Consider the following 20,691-nt stretch of genomic DNA (forward strand, 5'->3'; position numbering starts at 1 on the left):
CAAATAGCCTTTCTGCAAGCACTCACTTCTTACTATAGTTCTAACTTCACTGCTGTCTGTGCTTTTCATCTCTTGATTCTTTTCCCATGTGGTATAAACACTCCTCTATTCACTATGTTTTGGGATCCTCATGTCATCTGGATCAATAGCATCAGTTTAAATAGAAAATTAATTACATAGCAGTATATTACTCAGTGTCTTTTGGTTTGAGGATCTTTATGTAGCAAATTAGTGTCTACAGAGCTGGGTGTAGATCTGCCTTAATAATATTGTTACTTGTGTTTATATAATATCTTTCTCTTAGGACTGAAATCCTTCTTCAGACATTATTTAGCAAGTACAATGTATTTATCCCTCTGTAGGTGTGTACGTTGCCTTAGGGATGCCTTACACATGAGTCTAGTTGATTGGACCACCAAGAATTTAGTGGCAATGATTCTTCCACCTGGCTGTTGGGCCTCAGGGTGCCTGACAAAGGTGTGTCCCAACAAGCAAAGGCATCTCCCCTTCAGACAGGCAATAGTTTGACACTTTGTTTATACCTAGGTGTTACCTTAGCTGGAGGGGTGAAACAGGGCTGGGGTAGGCCAAGGGAGGAGTGTCTTGGCAAAGAGGATGTGGCTGATGATAGAGGCTGGTGACAGACTGACCTCAGTCTCATGTGGGAGGACAGGAAGAATCTCACCCAATAGGTCAGAAATGACAACTGGTAGAAAGTGAAATTGAAGATTGGTATGCTGGAAAGATTTCCCTGAGGTCACTGTCTGGTTGAACCAACCATGGATAAAACTGAACTTTGACCTAAATCCATTCACCAGACTGGATCCTGAAGAGGGAATACTCAACATTCTTAAAGGTCTAATCAGTGAACTTGGCTAGGATGTGATTTGACATATCTCTGTGTTGTCTGGGCAAGGTTAATCGAAAGTTTGTCCTATGATTTTTTCTTTTTCCTATTAGATCCTAGGAAAAAATTCCTGAGATTATTCATCACATTGCTTCTTGGGAACACATATGTGGAAGAACACGTCTTAGTCAAGGTAAATTTCCATAGACAATTATCAAGCACTGTGGCTTTTCCTGACAAGGCATGTATTTTTCTGTACTACTGGTTAGTAACAGATATCAGCTAGCATCAGATAATATTACACCAAATTTCTCTTCATTTGTGTTTTGACTTTTGCATATTCTGAGAAGACAAGTATGAATCACAGGTATTCAGCTATCTAGCAGGTTCCCAGTATTTGCCAATCTCTGTAGTAACTTGAAATTTTCCCTGTTGGCTTATAGCCAGTAGGCCCTGTAGGCAATATAAGGGTGCTTATGGAAACCCAATGTGTGAGGATTACTTCTAGGATCTTTGAACCCCAGGGATGGTAAATGTTTTGCATAGGAAAGAATACTAAGGAGATCTGTAGTCCTTTCCCCTCCAACTCCAGCCTTCCCCCAGATGTAAATCTTATTTAGTATTTTCATTAAACTTGTTAACCTTCTGTTGAGTCTGTGGCTGATGTAGTGAGAATTAGCTTTTTCAGAGTTTATATTTCCCCTCCAGAAACAGGCATGTAGAGGCATAATCATTGAAGAGAATTCTTCTACACTGTAAAGTTTCATTTTCAGTACAAGGGAGAGTCAAATGCTGCATGTAACACAGTGACAATCCTGTCTATCATTTTTGGCTCATTATGTGATATTACACCAGTTTTTTACTCCTCCCTCTGGTCTCTGATAAACCTTAGGGAAGGCCTATTGTGAAGCCCAGTAAAGCTGCATTTGTTAAGTATCTTCTAATTTATTCCTCACAACTTTGGAGGATGGATATTTTCACTGTCATTGTACTAGAAAAACTAAGCCTGAGAGATGTTAAATAATTTTCTAAGATGGCACAGTTATCAAGAGGCAGTGTTCAGACTTGAACCCATGTCTGCCTAGCCTTGGAACCCAAGCAGCACAACCAGTAGTGGGGAGCTGGGGAAATAGGTGAGGAGTTGAAAGATGGCAGTTTTTGCCTTGGCTCCATAACCAAGTGTGTGGGCTTAATGAAGACATATTCTTTCTATTGTCTATCCCTATCTGCACACTGCTTGCTCTCATTTTATTCCACGGATGAATTTGTGAGGTCCTACTGACAACTTTGGTATCAGAATTTCCATGAGAGACCCAAGGACATCAAGGAAGAGTCAGAGCAGCCATATTTGATTACAGAAGACAGAGATTAAGAGTTTTGACACAGGATGCTCTGAAATGGAATGTTTAGTTAGATGCCTGACTGGCTCTTACATTTTGTCTCCTAAATGCCTATGTTTAGTGGTTGGGTATAGTTCTGAAAATTATTCTCTCTCTAAAACCTTTAGAGAATTTCCAGGCCTGCCTTGGTGGAGTAAAACAGTGCTTTAGTGCAGTGGTTAATTTAAGGATGATCGGGGATCCCTTTTAAGGTTTTCTAAACTACTAAGTGTTCTGGGACCTAGTGTGAATTGCTCTGAAAATTTAAGGTCTTATCTTTGAAAAATATATGACCTGAAAATACAAGCTTTATTAAACAATAAATCAGAGAGGTCACTGTATAGGTTAGATTCTCTGAATTAAAGAGTAATTTCTATTTTTCATTTTATATGAGATATTGTCTAGTGCATCCAAAGTAGGATTTAATTTTCAGAAATTTGTTTCTCACACAGCTTTAGTGGTCCATATCCGCCTTCTGCAGTGTCCTGCAGCAGCAAGGGTCCTTTGTAATCTGTCAGAAGATTTATGTTTTTGTCTCAGTGCTCCCATTAGCTAGCTGTGTGTCCTTGAGCAATTCACCTAAACTTTCTGGGTTTTATGGTCATTACTTATAAATGAGACAGTTGGGGTCTTTCAGATCTTATGGTCTCTTCCAGTTCTTAAATTCTGTGATATTATGGTATACCATTTGGTTTCTGGTTTAAAAGAATCCCCACACTAATGGTTTCCCTATAGAACTATAATGTCACATATACTAATACTAATAATGCCTTGTTAATGGTTTTCTAAAATGCTGTTGTATGAATTTGTGGGTCATTGGGAGGAGCTCAGGAAGTACAACCTCATGTACATATTTTTATTTGAGGAAAAAGTGTGGCTCCAAAAATTTTATGAAGAATCAAACATTGTACATGTTTGTTAAGCTATTTAACATACACACAAAGAGTGGAGGAATACATGGGCTGTGGGAAGCTGGGAGTGACTTTAATTTCATTCAAGAACAAACATTTCATTTTCCAATATTTTAGTGTTGGAATTGTGATTATGTCTTTGTTCTCTTCTCCTTTCCTTTCTGGCCAGATAAGCAGACATGTTGCCTTACATAGCAAGGGTGTTGATGGTGTCTGAAAGGAAAACAATCTGATTTTTGAGCAGATTGTTTTTTATGGGTCAGCACTTTTGTGACTGTAACAGACCATGACTGATTAAGACAAATGGTTGTTGGATGACTTGAAGGAAGGAGAGATTCATTCAGTGAGTGACTAGAGAGGGTAATAATTCTGGGTTTTGAGAGTTGCCAGCAGTCTCCGGCCATCGAGCACAAATTCTAGCTACATACACTGAGGTTTGGCAAAATCACTTCTCATTTGGAAAACTTTTTCTCACACTGAACATGTCAGAGTTTCAGTTGAAAAGAAGGAATATTGATGGATACTCTAATTAAAGACAAATCTGATAAGACTAAAGAGACATGATAATTAAATGCTAGGCATGATAGATTAGATTCTGGACTGAAAAGAAATTTATAAAGAATGTCATTGGGACAAATGGCCAAATGGGATTGGTGACTGTGTATTAGAAAATAAAATTATAAATTTCCTGATTTTAGTTATTATATTGTGATTATGTCAGATACTGCTTTTGTTCTTAGTAAGCATGCACAGAAGTATTTAGGAGAAAAAGGGCCTGGTGTATGCAACTTATTCTTAAACAGTTCATAGAAAATAATATACATACACACTAGAGGTAATAACTGATACAGCAACTTTGCTTGCAAGTTTTTTGTAAGTTTGAAAATAAAAGTTACCAAAAAAAAAAGAAAATAGAAAAAATTCTGCCTGATTTTGAAGAATTGGGCGAAAATGTTAACAAGTTCATCACATTCCCTATGGCCAGGACCAGCAAACTGGTGAACTTCTGAACTAGAAATTCAAGGATTTAGCTGAAAATAAAAGCCTTAGGCTTATTGGTACCACGAAACCATAAGCCTCACACTCTCTCCTTACTCAACATCACAACCTGTTCTTTTGTGTCATTATCCTTTGTCCTGGATCAGTAAGGGTAAGAGCTCGAGTTAATCAGTTCTACTCCTTCAGAAAGTCTCTCTAATACCTTGACCTAAATCAGAAGAAGTATGTGTAAAATCTCCCCAGGAATTGGGAGAAGACTTCAGTATTTTTAAAGCTAGTGAGTCTTTTTTGTTGTAAACCAAAGTCTATAGATGATATTTCACTTCTCTCACACTCTGGCTTAGTCTCTCCTCTCTTTTCTCATGTACAGGAAAAAAACAACTCCTGGCTTTTTTGTTTGAAGCCATTCTGTGTGTGTGTCGGTGGGGGGGGGTGCAATTTCACCAAGCCAAACACCAGGAACACTCTCCTATGGGTCCAGCTAAAATGGGCACATCTAATCCTGGCTTCCCAAAGACTAGTGCAGGCTGTCGGGGAAAGACATCCCGTAGGCTAATGGAGGGCAGCATATTAGGGGTCTTTTATTTTTATGGGAGTGTTTGTTTTTACAGGTGGATTTTCATTGCTTTTGGAGTATTAACAATATAATGCTCAGGAAGCCAGTCTCATATTTGCAATTCCTACCCAAAGAGCTACCTCTGATCTCATTGGAGTTCATATTCTGGGTGTCTTTGGGAGCAAAAGTCTTTTCCTGCTACTTCATGGCTGTTAAAGCATGTCTGATATGGGGGCTTCATATAAGCTGCCTGTGAAATAGAGGCTGCTTTGAAGGAATCTGGTCAGCTGTAACATTCCTAGAGGAGCAGGATATTCAGAGAGTGCAATTTTTTTTTTCTTGAAGCAAAGATGCACATTACAGTTGTGAGGCTGAAGAAGGTTAGAAGGATATGTTTGCCTTCAGGGTGTCCCATCTTAGCTTCTGGGTACTAGCCTGGGCAGGTAACTAGTCTGAGCAGGCTGCGCTTTAGTTGACACCTTCAGGATGAACAGGCAGGGAGAAACTTGTAGTCATTTTTCTTGGCAGAAGCTACAACCCAACCCAGGCTAATTATGTCTGAGAAGAAGAATAGTGTCTGGGCACCTGCAATTTTCAATTTGGTACCTCATTTTCCAGTGCCAAGTATATTCTATCAAACCATTCACAAAGTCCCTTCACAAAGTCCCTTCCTGGTTTCACATAAGACAATGGGAACACCGAGTTTAGAAACTTCTATATAATTGTCACTGTTTACTGAGAACTTCATATATACCAGTGCTGCTTAAATGCTCTGCATGCATTCTGACATTTAATCTTCATAATAACCCTGTGAAGGAGGTATTATTATTGCTCCCACTTAGTAGTTAAGAAAACTGGGGCTTAGATAATACCTTGTCCTAAATCACATGACTAAATAATGTGGAACTGGTACCTGAAATTAGACCTACCAGACTGAAAGACTAAAAGATTTGTAAAAACAAGAATAAATATATTTTTGCTTAACATTCCTATGAATTAGAAGGTTGGCATTATTCGTTCTGATTTCATAGCCAGACCTAACTTAGGGGTATTTCTCAGAACTATAGATTTGTTAGAGTTAAATCCAGAACTGCTCTTCTCTTTGGTATTTAAATCTGTTCCTTTTCCTAATAATAAATGTCACTGGAACTACATTATCTTTGAAAATTCTCAGACTTAAGAATTAGGAAAGCTTGAGGAAATTACATTCCAAAGCATATAAATTGCCTCTCTACTGACTTGTTCCTCACAAACCACAAATATGAAAGTCACTCATCTAAAACAAAACAAAAACAAAACAAGAAAGTAAACAAAAATCAACTCTGTCAATCATGCATCCTCTTCTATCTGCAGTCCTATTTGTCTTGTTCTCTTAGCAGTCAAGTTTCTTGTAAAAAAAAAAAAAGTCAGCAATTACAGTTTTCATTGTTTTGGCATCCTGCTCACTCTTAAACCTTACTGCAATCTTTCCCTTATACATGTCTCCCCACTGCATTGAAACTTCTTGGAAAAGTCATCGATTTATCCAATGCCAATTTAGTGGATTCCTCCCACAACATTTTATTATAAATTTTCCATCATTCAGAAAAGTTGAAAGAGCTGTAGAGTGAACACCCACATACCTAACACCTAAATTCAATAATAAGTATTTTACTATATTTTGTTTATTTATCTTTCTATCCATTTTTCAATCCATCCAGTTCAAAGTAATTTGCAAACATCAGTGTGCTTCACTCCTAAGCACTTTAGCATACATTTCATTGACTAGAGTTCAAGGCATGCTTTTTAATATTCTTCTCTACTGACTTTAATTTGGCATAGTATCTTGTCACATCTCTGTGTGAAACTCCCAAATCCAGCCTTAACCTCTCCTTACTGTGGTACCCAATTGATTAATGAATAATCACTTATCAGTCTTATAATTCTCTTTTCCTTGTCAAGGGTTTCTTCTTTACCTCTGTGGCCTTTCCATTTCAAAATATTTTCTGTCTCTTTTTCTTCTACCCACTCAAATATTGATGTGTTTGATCTCTCTGACTATATTCTTTCCTGTCTCTATCATTTCTCTATATCTTAGGTTTGGTTCATCAAGAAACAGTTATATGATGGAGGCTTGCATGTAGGAAGTTTACTGGGGAATTCTTAGGAACAACACATGCAGTGAAGGAAGTAGGATGCCATTATTATTGAGGCCACAACTGACTCCAAGAAGAGCTCTGGAGGTTGGGTAGCTCTTCAGGACTATCCTGAATCAAGCCGAAGTGGCTAGGCCTTTTACCCTTACATCAAGTAGTGTTTGGAAATCCAGTGTCTGCCTTGGGCCTTTTTTGCTGAAGCCTCTGTGATGTTATGCTAAACTAATATGCAGACTTTGGGGACATCACTGATGTGAACTGTTATATACTATGGCTTGCCCTGGTTAGAGACTGTACTGGTTTTGAGAATTGTTTGTCCAAGAAAATGGGCCAACAAAAGCATGCACGTGCGTGTATGTGTCCAAAGTTACCAACAAGAAAGTAGGGGATTCAAGAAGAATCTGGGGAGAATGACATATCTTTATTACTCACCAGCAGAGAGGCCCTGAAATGTATGAAGACTGGGAAATGGATCTGTCACATATGGCAGTGTAGGCTGTATATTGCATTTTTCTAGGGATTGCCTTTCATCTCATAACCAAACCTGTTACTGTACCATTCTAATGATCTGCCCTCCCCAGTTGTTGTTTGAGACAAGCTTACACTCTTGAATTTTCTCTTATTCCCCTTCGTTTTTTTCCTTACTGATTGTTTGTCAAAAATTTTGGCAAAAATCTTATACCTATTTTGTTGAGACAGGGTATGTTGAAATCTCTGACTATGGATTATCTATTTCTTTTTCAAGTTTTATTAGTTTTTGCATCATGTATTTTCAAATATTGTTTTTAAGGTGCTTATATATTCATGATTATTATGTCCTTTTGACTCCTTTATCCCTGATAATATTTCTTGTTCTGAAATTTACTTCCTCTGATATTAATGTAATCACTTCAGCTCTCTTATGTTTAGTGCTTGCATAGTATATGTTTTTCTATCCTTTTACTGTTAACCTACCTAAGCCTTTTATTTAAAGTGAATTTCTTGTGAACAGTGTATCATTGGGTTTTGTCGTATTATCCAGTCTGATGACCTCTGTCTTTTAATTGAAATGTTTAGTCCATTTACATTTAATGAGATTATTACTTAGTTCTGTTTAAATCTATCATCTTGCTCTTTGTTGTTTATTTATATAAATCTCTTTGTTCCTGTTTTCCTCTTTTCTTGCCTTCATTTGGATGAATTGAATATTTTGTATGATTGCTTTTTCTCCACTATTGGTTTACTGGTAATAACTCTTTGTTCCATATTTTTGGCAGTTGCAGTAGGATTTATAGTACACATTTTTAACTTATCACAGTTTACCTTCAAATAATATTATACTACATACTTAGTATAAGAATCTTTCAATAATATCTATTTTTGCCTCCCATCATCTGTGGCATTTTTTATAAAACCCCACAGTACCATGCTATTATTATTGCTTTAAACAGTTACTTCTTTTTTAAAAGAGATTTTTAAAAAGTTCTTTATATTTATTCACACATTTACTATTCCTGGTGATCCTTATTCCTTTGTGTAAATCCAAATTTCCATCTGGTATCATTTTCTTTCTGCCTGAAGAACTTCCTGTTGTGCAGTTCTGTTGGTGATGAAATTCTCTCAGTTTTGTTTGTCCCAACAATCTTTATTTTGCCTTTATTTTTGAAAAATATTTTCACTGGATGTAGAATTCTAGGTTGGCAGTTGTTTTCTTTCATCACTTTAAAGATGTCATATCATGAAAAGCAAGCCCTGGAGTTTTGTGTTACACAGCCTGTATCACCATATGCGGCAGTCCCATGTCCCAGTGCAGGCACACTTCAGGGCCTCTCTGCTAGTGTGCGAAAAATATATGTTCTCTTCTCCCAATTCTTCTTGAATCCTATTTTGTCATGGGCAACCTTGGATAGAACACACATGTGCACACACACACACACATATTTCCTTGATCAAATCATAATTATTAAAGACAGTGAATTCTAATTCACTTCTAAAGCAGAGAAAGATTTTCCTCAAGTCAGTGTTACCTGCCTGCAGCACTTTACGTAATCATGCAGAGAACATTCAATTCCCCTTTTCTGATGTTTGGATTCTATACTGTGTCTTGCCTTGCACAAGATACTGGATTAATAGTATGAAGACATAACAGAGCTGTCTTCCAGTGTTCTCTTTTGCTTATACAAAAAATAGGCAAAAATCTTGAAATGATGGTTTTTCCTTGTATTGGGCCACATCAAGTTCTTAATCTGCTCTTAATTGCAGGAGATGTGGCTGTATATTTGTTTTCCACTTTCAATTACACTTACAAAATATCATTCCTCTTCCCTTAAAGTTAGGACTGATTATTCTCTCCTTTGGGATCTCATTATATCCTGAAGATCAATCATAACACCTATAGCACTTCACTGAATATTCATTTACACATCACTTTTTATTCTATATGCGTTTAGAAAAGACAAATCTGTAATCTAGTTTTGTTTCCAGAACATTGCATAATGCATGAGACATAATCTTCTAAGAAATATTTTTTGATTGAATGAATGAATGAAGTCCTACATAATTATTTTGGTGCTATTGTGTGAATACTGATATTCATCAAGGATGTATGATAGTATTGTTCCAAATGTTTTGATTTGAGCACTATCAGCATGATTTCATAATATGCATAGTCAGTCTATTTTGTGAAGTCAATATGAAGATTATAGCAAGGTGTGTGTTTGGTGAAATAAACCTATGGTTTCTGAGAAAAGCTTTTCAATGTAATCAAAACACTTGGAAAAATCTGTTATCAATTGCTTCTTGAAGATGTCTGCTTGTTAAAAAGAAAATAGGAAAGATCTATAGGAACTGGAAGGAGAAGTAGTCAAAGTGGTTAAATTCTTTAATGCATGAGACAAAGCCATGACATAAAAATGTACAAAATGGGACTGGAAATATGGCAATGATGTAGATCCTTTGAGAATTCAGATTATTCATTTAGACCTCTCCAGATTGGTGCCAGAAGGGTCAGGAAATTAGGGCAGAAGAGTCTCTGCTATCTTCTGTCTTTTATTGCCTGGAGTCCAAGTGGAATGACTTGGCAGAACCCTAAAGACCAATAGCTTGTCCAATCTAAATATATTGAAAGTTACCCTTAGGAATAAACAGTAGCCCACTGATTCTTGATGCAGTCCACAGAAAATTTAATTTGTTTATGTTATAAGCTTGTCAAATATCCATCCATAATTTCCAGAATTGCATCACAGAAGCAACACAATAGGACTCATGTATATGAAACTATTTGGAAGAGATAAAGGAAACAGAACATTGCTGTATTCATGTTACCAATGGACTCATGGGAAGACATTTATTGGAGGTAAACAGGGATGTTCAAAATTTTGTGTAATTTAGTTTGGGAGTTCTTTGTACTGTGAGAACCTTGGCAAGAACTGCAAACTATGGAATCAGACTTAACTTTGTTTTTCAGAAAGGGAACAGTGTTGCGTGTTATAAGAACAACAGAATTAACACTATTCTTCCCACCTTTTGGGTCACATCTGTGCTGAAGATTTGGCTATCAGTTTGGGTGGTTGCATTTTATAGCCTTGGATCTGGGAAAACATGGTCATAAGTTATGATTATAAATGCAGTCTATCTAAATGCACACATATGTATTCAAATGCAGGCATAGATGCCCTTACATGCACCTCCTCATAAGTGGTGCTACAATTCTAACATGACCTAGATATGTAAATTGTTATGTACAGGTTTCATTTTCCTCCAACAAGCGACTAAAATTCAGAAATTATTTGTAAACTACTTGTAGCTAAAACCATAAACTCAGAAACTTTCAGGACAGTGTGTATTTCAATTTGATGACACTAACTTTTGATGTGTGTGCTTTGGCTTGTTGTATTTTACTGCTGTGTGTAACCAATTCAGATTATACTTAATGTAGTTCTGGGACATGTGCAGCTGATAGACTTCTTCAGATGTGAATTATGGGGCATTAGTAGCCTTTTAGCATATTATATGAGAACTGAGAGGTCTGTAGCGATGGTTCTTAGTATGTCCTGTCTTGGAGCCATGTAGTTGTGCTCATATCAGACTGTATTTGCAATTGTGGATCTTCAAAGAGGAGTACATAGCTCATGCCCACACAGGAATTATTCTTTCAATTATATTTCAAAACATTTTAAGTTCAGAAATCCAGTTCCCCTTATATCTGTTTTTAAGAGACTAAAAAACATGCTCTTGACCTTCTTGAAAATTTTGCATAATGATTTAAAGTGTATTCCCTGGAGTTAAAGAGCTTGACTTTGTGAGCTGGTATATTACTTATAAGGTCTCCATTTTTTTATTAGTAATATGTGGCTATTCATGACATCTAAACCACAAGCTTATTTTGAGGAGCATGTAAAGTGCCTCTCATAATGCTTAGTAACTGGTCAGCACTCAGTAAACATAAACTAGCCTTATTGTGATTAAAACATTTGTAATAGTTCTACTACAAGAAGGGCTTAATAATAATATCCACTAACTATTTACTATCTGAAAAAGTGGTCATGTCTGTTGAGGTACTGGTAAATGTTTAGTTTCCTGGAAGATCAGGAAATGTAAATTGCACTGTTATGTGCACCACAGATACAGAGAAAGAAGCCAGATATGGCCATAAATTTCACTAGAGCTTTTTTTTAAAAGCATAATGATATGAGAAAGCTAAGTCAAATAAGAAGATTATGAAATCAGCACTATTTTAGTATCACATTAGCAATTACATGGGATTATCCTAGAGTGATTTCCAAATGACTTACTCCATAGCTCAAATCCGTGCATTTTGTACACATGTACACAAGCATATGCTTGCATGTGAGCATGTAACATCCACTCACTGACTTAGGAACAAAGACTCCCCAAGGGAGTTTAAAAATTATGCTGTGTCCTAACATGCTGTTCTATATTTTATGTCCATTTCTGAGTCAGCAGAAATGCATGTAGAATCGTATGAAGTCTGATAACTCCCCTGCTAGCCCATGGAATCAGAACCCACATATGGGGGTGGTATGAATTACTTTTCCTACCCTAGGTCTGGAACATGTCATTATCACAAGATTCATTCCCTATGCAATCATCAGGGCCGATGGTAATATATGAACAGTTGGGGCATGAAACCACAGTAGATTGTTAGGATTGCCTAGCATATGGTGGATCAGACACAGAAGTATTGCCTTCTGATCTCTGGGGAAGCATATTGTACTGTAGGCTGGCAACATGCCAGTAAATTGGGGGCTGAAACTTCTAACTGTTCCTTTGTCGCTAACCTGTGGTGTAATCTGCAACTAGTCACTTGGGTTCTTCATACGTAGATGAACATATGCTCAGAGGTCCATCTGTATGGTTGCAAATAGTGTTCAGAACAAGCATTAATGCAAACTAGGGAACCTCATTCCAAGGTCCTCAGGTTGTAAAGAGACAAATCAACAAAACAATCCAGTAAGGAGCAAAGGTGCTCCATTCCCACTTTGCTTACTAAATATTGTGGGAGGATGATGATAAACCAGCTGTTCATTGTCTTTACACCATGGCATGGCATCCCTGAAGATTTATCTTGTTGGCTTGGATCTGTGGTCCCTTTCAGAGGTTCTCAGTTTGCTCAGGGCATTGAGGATTAGTGGGTATCAGCATAATACAAAGGTAAAGAACTTGGGCTTTGGGGACAGATGTCCAAGCATTTAAGTCCCATTATGCTGTTTACCATTGCCTGACAATGGACGAGTCACTTAATCTTTTTCAAACTGTCTGCTAATCCATAAAATAGGAAAAATAATGGGACTTTCCTCATATTGTGGTTATATGGATCATAAAAAATCCTTGGTATATGGCTAAGTTCATAGTTAGCTGTTAATAAATACAAGGTGATACCATTCTTATGTATTCAAATGGATGAAGTAGTTACCATTTCAGACTATAAAACTATAGCTCAGAATTCATCGGTATTACTAATTATTACTAATCCCAAGGGGATTCTGAGGATCATGTGGAAGGAGAATTCCATGAGTCTGGGAAAACAGAGTGAGACTTTGAGGACAATGGATAATCAGTTAATGTCAGCATTATGAGGTGTTGTGGGAAATCGCAGTCCTGAAACAGTTTAATAATATTTGTTATCAAAGGTTGCTGTGAAATGTAAGTGAAATGTAAATGTAAAAGTGCCAAGCACAGTATTTGGTATGCAGTAGGCCCTAAAGGACAGGATTTTTCCTTTTCCTTTTATTTCTTGGGTATAGCTGCCTTGGACCTGCAGCATGGGTTTCTCTCAGTAGCTGGGCCCCTGGAGGAGCTGGCTGTGTCTCAAGGGTTCACAGCAGATGTCTGGCCCAAGGTGGAGTCCACTTGGAGGATTAGAAATGTTATGTTCTAATTTTAGTTCCATTGCTTACTGGCCTTGTGACCTGAATATTTTACCAATAATCTCTTAAATTTTTTCATCCTAAAAAGGAGGAAATACTCTGTACAATAGATCTATGGTGATAGAATAAAATATAAATGTGATACTGTGACTTAATGAGAGTGTTTTGAAGATGGGAAAGCATGTAGATAAATGGAAGGTGGAAAGTATGTATGGTATGATCAACCTGGAGCTCCTCAAGTAGGACAAAGCTAGACTTTGATCAAGTTGTCTGAAGTGGTTGTGAATAATGTCAATTGCAAGTCTGTTCCTCCTGAAACCTTTACCTGCAGTTCTCACATGGGTCTAAGCTTGAGAAAGTAGTTCTGCTCAAATACTGTCTCCTCCATTAAGTCTCCTTTGATCCCCTGCCCCCACCCCCTCAATGCTGGGAGTAATTGCTAAGATCTCTAAATTAGTCTATAATCCCTTATCCATGGTAGCACTGTCCAATAAAAATAATAATATAAGCCACATATGTAATTTTACATTTTCTGGTAGCCACATTAAAATGTTGAAAAGAAACAGGTTTGAGTAATTTTAATATTTAATTTAATGAAATAGATTAAGTGCTTTATTTCAATATTTTATTTAAGCCAAATATTGTCACTTCAACATGTAATCAACAACAAAAAAACATTTTATGAGGTATTTTACATTATTTTTTTCATGTTGTCTTCAGAATCCAGTGCACTTCATACTTACTGCACATCTCAATTTGGACAGGTCAAATCTTAAAGGTAGCACCCTACCATCAGCACAGGTGTCTACCTTTCATATGTCATTGAGGTGTATTTTATTTGATGTATTTATGTAGATACTACAGGTGTGTTATTAGACTATGGACTTCCTGAGGACAAGATACCTATATAACTTGTCTGTTCCCTTCACAATGCCCAGCACTGCATTTCCATGTAATAGGTAATCAGTTGGTGGATTGAATAAATTAACATATTAATAAAGGAACAAATGAATGAATGAATAAAAGAGATGGAAACCCTGAAGAGCCAGTCATATGGTCTTTCAGTACTCAGCTTCTACTACTCAATGCAACCAATATTTAACAAGTACCTACTGTACCTACTACAAATAAGCCATGTGCTAAGTGCTGCAGCGTCTATCTTGTTGAATAAAGATGTAGTTCTTGCTCTAAATGACCTTAGCTGCAGTCCCCTAAGTTAGGGATAAATTAGAGTTCTTTGTCTCAGCTTTGAAAAAGGAGACATAACTCATCATGGTATTCAGTAATCCAAAATCTGGCACACTTAAAGAGTTAAATGTATTTGCCTAGAAATTTGTCACTTAAACTATGCCAAACAACTTTCATAAAGATGTATTTTTTCCCATATCCTGTCATTTCAGAGGCAAACAAAATGAGGGAGCATTTTAAATTCACATTATTAACTTGCAATGAGTAATCCCTGAGGAACTTAAGAACTTAATATCATTTTGTGCTTCAGGGGAAAAAAATTGACACTTAGTGCTATAAATATATCAAGATCTGATCCAGTTCAGTGGTGTGGGTAAGTAAGTTCCTTGGGGGAGTTTCCAAATCCATGCTCTGGCCCTAGATACTTGGTTATGTTTGGAATTTTAATCAGTTTATTTGTCTGATTCCTTTCCTGAATTGGGAGTCCTTTGAGGGTCAGGAGTATCTATCTAATCTATCTATCTATCTATCTATCTATCTATCTATCTATCTATCTATCTATCTATCTATCTATCTATCTATCTATCTATCTATCTATCTATCTATCTATCTATCTTACCTATCTATCTATCTATCTATCTATCTATCTATCTATCTATCTATCTATCTATCTATCTATCTATCTATCTATCTATCATCTATCTAATCAATCATCTATCTACCTACCTATTTCCCTACCTATCTATCTATTCAGTTGTACACCTAGCACATATTGGGAGTTCCACAAATGTCTGTTGAGTGAATAATAAAAGTAAAATCCATGACAATTTCATATGTGATTCACTACATATATCCTGTGAGATTAGTAATTTGCATTTTCCAGATGAGGAGGAAATAGGAATGACCAGGTCTGTACACTCATTATACTCTCTTATTCATGAGTAATCATGTTCACAGCTTCGTGGTGTACTTTCCTATAATGTTTTTATTTCCTCACACCTTTTCCCCTTCTTCATATGACTCACACTGTTACAACCATTACATATTAATCATTTCAAAACCACAGTACTCTGAATCATTGATGGATCCTGCATTACAATGAAACACATCCACTAGGAAGTGAGAGCACTTCTAGGAAACATCTCAGTGCCATGTGGTTCTTTTGATAAGGTTCCAGACTTCCAACCTGAGTCCACCTAGAGGAAAATACGAGAATCAATCCCCAATATTCCTGTAGGGAACTAAGAAGCACATGAGTAGTTATGAATATGGGCAGAGTTTCTCAAGGCTATCGTGTGAGCATTGGTGTGCTGCCTTTTAAACTTATTTCAGCCACGTTATGCTTTTATAAAGGGTATAGTATATGAGGGAGAAATGAGTTTTTACACAGCAGTTCTATAGTGGACGTCAAACTGGTTTCCTTTTCCTACTCCAGATTCATTTGCATGTTCCTGGACTCTGAACTTCTGTGGTTTGTTTCTAGACATAAAACTTGGTTGTTAGCTTCTTAGACTAGAAGGCTTTAATCTTCCTATCTAACCATCTTAACATAGGTTATGTTTGTTTCCATAAACATACCAGTAAAATATTTGAAGCAGCTTGGGCTCCATGAGATAGAAATATGCAGACTGAATAACAATGGATTATTGGAAGGCTCCAGAGCATGTGTTTTACTGGTTGTGACATCAAAGGCTGTATAATCTCCGTTGATGTTTAAGTGTCATGACGTGCTGCCTACAGACTGGGGAGGTGAGTCAGCTTTGAATTTTAAGGCACGCTACATCTTTATATGTTATTACTCACCATTAGTATCTCAGCACTTTGGTTTTTCACAAAGATGTTAATTAATTGGCTGTTAATTTTTCTTTTAAAAATATGTAGTACATGAGCCAATTCTTTGGAAACTTTTTCAGCTTCTTCTGCGATTATAAAGCTCTACAGAATCTCAACTTCCTGTTGAGCCAGTTGGGTAAAATAGCATATGTTGCTGGAGTATTGAAACTTTGGACTCATAGCTCATAATCAAAATGAATATTCTTATCCTACATGCTTCCATCCAAACCCATTCTGTTGATCTGGTTCTTCCCTGTCCTGGACTCCATATTTTTTTCCCACTCATTCTTAGAAATCTTTTCCCTTTCAGTTACAAAAGCAGTTTTATTTTAAAATGAGTATGTCACGTCTTTGTAGTAATTAAAAGACAAGCAACAAACACTGGGCCTCAATTAAAGCTTGGTTTCTTCCTAACTCAGGTCTTCTTTAGCCAGCCTGCCAGGCAAAGGGGGGGCTGGTGGCTTCTCTCTTCCTCTGTTTCCTCTACTCCCATTTCCCCTTGTGATTTTGGCTTCTGCAAAATGGAGGAAAGATGGGGACAGGGGAGTTACGCTTGCAGGATGCAGTGGCAAGCTGGCACTGAGTTCCTGTGTTGAGGGAGGTGTTTAAATTAAACTCTTTACCCTGGGGGGCTTTATGGGCTCTCCAGAGATGTCACTTCAGGGGCCCCTGGTGCACCTCTCTTGACTCAGGCAGAATTTGCCCTTTAGCTGGTCATCCGACCTCTTATAACTGTTTCTTTCCCTGGCAGGTGCTCTCTCAAGTGGTGGTGTGGGTTGAATTTTGTCCACCAAAAGACTTGTGAATGTGAACTTATTTGGAACTACGATCTTTGCAAATGTCACTTGAGTTCCTTAGGGTAGACCCTACACCAAGAAAAGACAGAGACATATAGGGAATGTCACATGACGACAAAGGCAGGAGTGGAAGTGAGAAATGGCAAGTTAAGAAATGCCACGTGTTGACAGCCACCCCTCCGAAGCTAGGCAGAGGCAAGGATTTCCCCATAGAGTCAGAGGGAGCCTGTCCTGCAGACAACTCGATTCAGACTTTCAGCTTCAAGAACTAGGAAAGAATACCTTTCTGTGTTTGAAGCCCCCAATTTCTGCTACTTTGTTACTGCAGCTCTAGGAAACTAATACAGATGGGATCCCTTTTGAGATGACTCCATCATGACATTCAAAGACTGATTTCCCATTTGTCCTCCAGGATTTATGGGTCCTTAATCTGCCATAAGCAAGAAAGCAATAACTTCTTAGTGTTGCTGTTTGAGCAACTTCTTGGCTTTGTAACTTGAGTCTGTAACTCAAGGGTGTGTCAGGTAGCTGTCCACTGTGTGGCCTAGACTGCAGGGAACAGGCACACTTGCCCCATGGCGGGAACTACCAGTGAGTCAACACCCTTCAATTTCCAAAGTCAACCCTTTTGTATCCCCCTTAGGCATTAGACTACATATGAGAAACATATTACAAGATCTGCACAAATCATTTAGTGCCTTACTTTGGAGACTGGAGTGTTTGCATCTGCTCTTTTAGTTTCTCCCTTTTGGAGCTTCTGCCAAAACTGAAGCAGGAATGTCTCATTTTAACAGTCTAATTTAAGTCTGAATTAATTTCTGCTAGATTTTCGTATTTATTGATATTAAGTTGGAAAGAATTTTGATTTTTCAGTTAAAAAAATCTTTCTGTACTTGTAGCTATGCTCCCTTTCTGGTTCTTAGGTTGCTTTTGTCCCCCTCTCTTCTCACTTGGCTAACCTTTATTTTATATACTGTATCAGTCTTGTAAAAAATGAGCTTTTGATCTTATTGACAATTCTGCTAGTATCTTGGTTATTGTCAACTTCATCTATTTTTTGTTTTAATTTTTATTAATTTCTATCTCCTTATGTTGGTTTGTATGGTTGCTGCTCCTTCTGAGGATGGAAGCTTAGTCAGTTTTTCTGAGTCAGTCTAGCTGTGTAGCAGACACCCTTGTTCAGTGCTCACCTGCTCAGCCTTTTCCTCTTTCCCACTTCCTCAGAGGGCCTTGTATTTGCTTAGAAATCTTTCCCACGCTTAGATATATAGGGCTGTTACTCTGATTCTTTTCTAAATAGTTTTAATTTCCCTTTGATTTCTTCTTTAATCCAGAAGTTATTTAGAAGACTTTAGTTTTCCTTATTGATACTTTGGAACTGCTTACTGATCTTTTGATGTTACCTTTTGGGTCACTGACCTTTGACACTATTAGATTTTAATTGGATTTTATTTTATTGGATTTCAATAACATTTTATTGGACTTCTGTAGTAATATGATCTGTATGACTTCTGCTTTGGTAATTTGTCAACATTTCCTTAATTTTATAATGCATGGTAACATGTCAATGTTCCATATATTTGAAAAGAAAATATGTTCTGTTGGGTACAAAGTTCAATATCAATTTATAGATTAAACATTTTAAGTCTGTATTCAAAATTTTCTATATCCTTATTTGTAAATTATTTTTTAAAGATACATATGCTAGAAACTGTAAAGCTGTTAATTTTTCTTTGTATTTTTATAGATTTTGATTTCAAAGGTAAGTTGTTAAGGACACAAATATCCATAACTTTAATAAAGTTTTAATAGATTTTATATTTCATTAATATGAAATATCCATCTTTGTCCCCTTTTAATAATTTTTGTCTTGGATTTTATCGCATGTTAATATTATATTTACTATTCTCTTTAAAATTTTATTTTATTGTGGTAAGAATACAACATGAGAGCTCATCTCTGAACAAATTTTTAGCAAGGGAAACAATCACCAGAGTGAAAAGGCAGTATGTGGAATGGGAGAAAATATTCGCAGATCATGTATTTTGTAAGAGATTAATCTCCAAAATATACAAGGAACTTATACAACTCAATAGAAAAAAACTTAATAACTGATTTAAAAATGGGCTGAGGACTTTGAATACACATTTCTCCAAAGAAGACATTGAAATAGGCAACAATTAATACAAAAAAGTGCTCAGGGTCACTAAGCATCAGGGAAATGATCAAAGCCACAATGAGATGAGCTAACACTTGTCTGGATGGCTACTATCAAAAAGTGAAAGACAAAAAATGTTGGTGAGGATGTGAAGAAGCTGGAATCCTTGCACACATACTGTTGGTGGGAGTGCAAAATGGTGCATACACTGTGGAAAACTTAATCTGCCATTCTTTTGTTAGCATTTGCTTTACATACTTTCTTGTCTTTATTTTTAACCTCCCTGAATTGTTTCATTATACTTAGATCTCTGAAAAAGAGCATATGGCTGTAATGTTTCCTCAGTATGAGAACCTTTGTCTTTTAATACATGAATTGAAACCATTATAATTTATCATGGTTACTGATATACTGGGATATGTCCTTGCAATTATATTTTGCAGTTTTTCTTTTGTATGCTTTCTTGGTGTTTCTTTTCCTTCACTGCTTTTTATGTGATTAAGTTCCTTTGTTCCTTTCTTCCTCCAAATGATTTGGAAATAATATGTCTTTTTAGTGGTTAGCCTTCAGTTTTTAATAAGCATACTTAAATTTATAAAGAAAATCAACATCTAGAGTTGATCAGCATCTATATTTCTCTTCTAGTACAACAAGAACACCAGTCCCTTTTTCTGATATGCTTCCCTGTTCTCCTTTGTCACATACCCCTCACTTCTTTCACTTTCTTTTTACCCTCTGCAACCCTTCCAGCATCCAGTCAATCAGTTTCACCTACTTTTTGCCTCCATGGACTAGTGTATATGGGTTGGGCGTGGGGTACTTTCCAGTTCTTCAGTTCTTCTGCATTGCTGGTAGAGGTCTTAAGTGCTTAAAGTCCTTGAGACTGAAAATAGCTAAGACAGACTTTCCCTTGATAGTATAGATATGATGTCTTTTAACGTAGTTTTGATGAATTTTTTACTCTAACACAGTCTTTGTCTCTATTCTCCATCTAACCAAAGATTCAGTCCCATGAACCCAAGAGAAGTGAACGTAGAAAGAAAAGAGTGGGGAGTGAAGAAATACCTTTCATGTTGCAGCATTTAAAACATATGTACCCCAAAATAAACTGTAAACAAAAGACCAAAAATATAGGCAAAAAAATATTTGTAACACCTAAATGTATAAAATCCTAATATCAAGACAGCTTCTGAAAACATTAAGGAACAGAATATGACATAAAAGATATTTTACTGAAAAATACAAACAGCTATTATATATAAAAAAGATGATGAGCATCATTAATAAGCAATGAAAAACTTAAGCCACATGAAATGAGCTTTTTTCTTTTTTTGATTATTGGATTGGCAAAAAAAATTAAAAATGATTGAAAATACCAAGTGTTGATGAGAATGTGGGACAACTATAAGTTCATTGCTGAAAGGACTGCATAGTAATACAGTCTTGTAGGTTGATGCAAACTCTTGAATAAAATCCAGAGAAAAATAATATATGATTTATTTCAGATTCACAGTATTTTA

At 36.6% G+C, this 20,691-nt stretch overlaps 1 long non-coding RNA gene across 2 annotated transcripts in view; it reads right to left on the reverse strand.

Moving 5' to 3' along the window:
• Positions 1 to 20,691, reverse strand: part of LOC118919943 (uncharacterized) — a 171,214-nt gene that overhangs the window by 15,065 nt on the left and 135,458 nt on the right. The window contains exon 4 of one of the 2 annotated variants that reach the window (XR_005027726.2): positions 15,079 to 15,579. The exons of the other annotated variant lie outside the window; for it this stretch is intronic. This is a non-coding gene — a long non-coding RNA (uncharacterized LOC118919943). Of the gene's footprint in view, positions 1 to 15,078; positions 15,580 to 20,691 lie in introns of those variants that run through there. 2 annotated transcript variants of the gene reach the window in all.

Source organism: Manis pentadactyla, chromosome 2, assembly GCF_030020395.1.
Source record: "Manis pentadactyla isolate mManPen7 chromosome 2, mManPen7.hap1, whole genome shotgun sequence".
NCBI lineage: Eukaryota > Metazoa > Chordata > Mammalia > Pholidota > Manidae > Manis > Manis pentadactyla.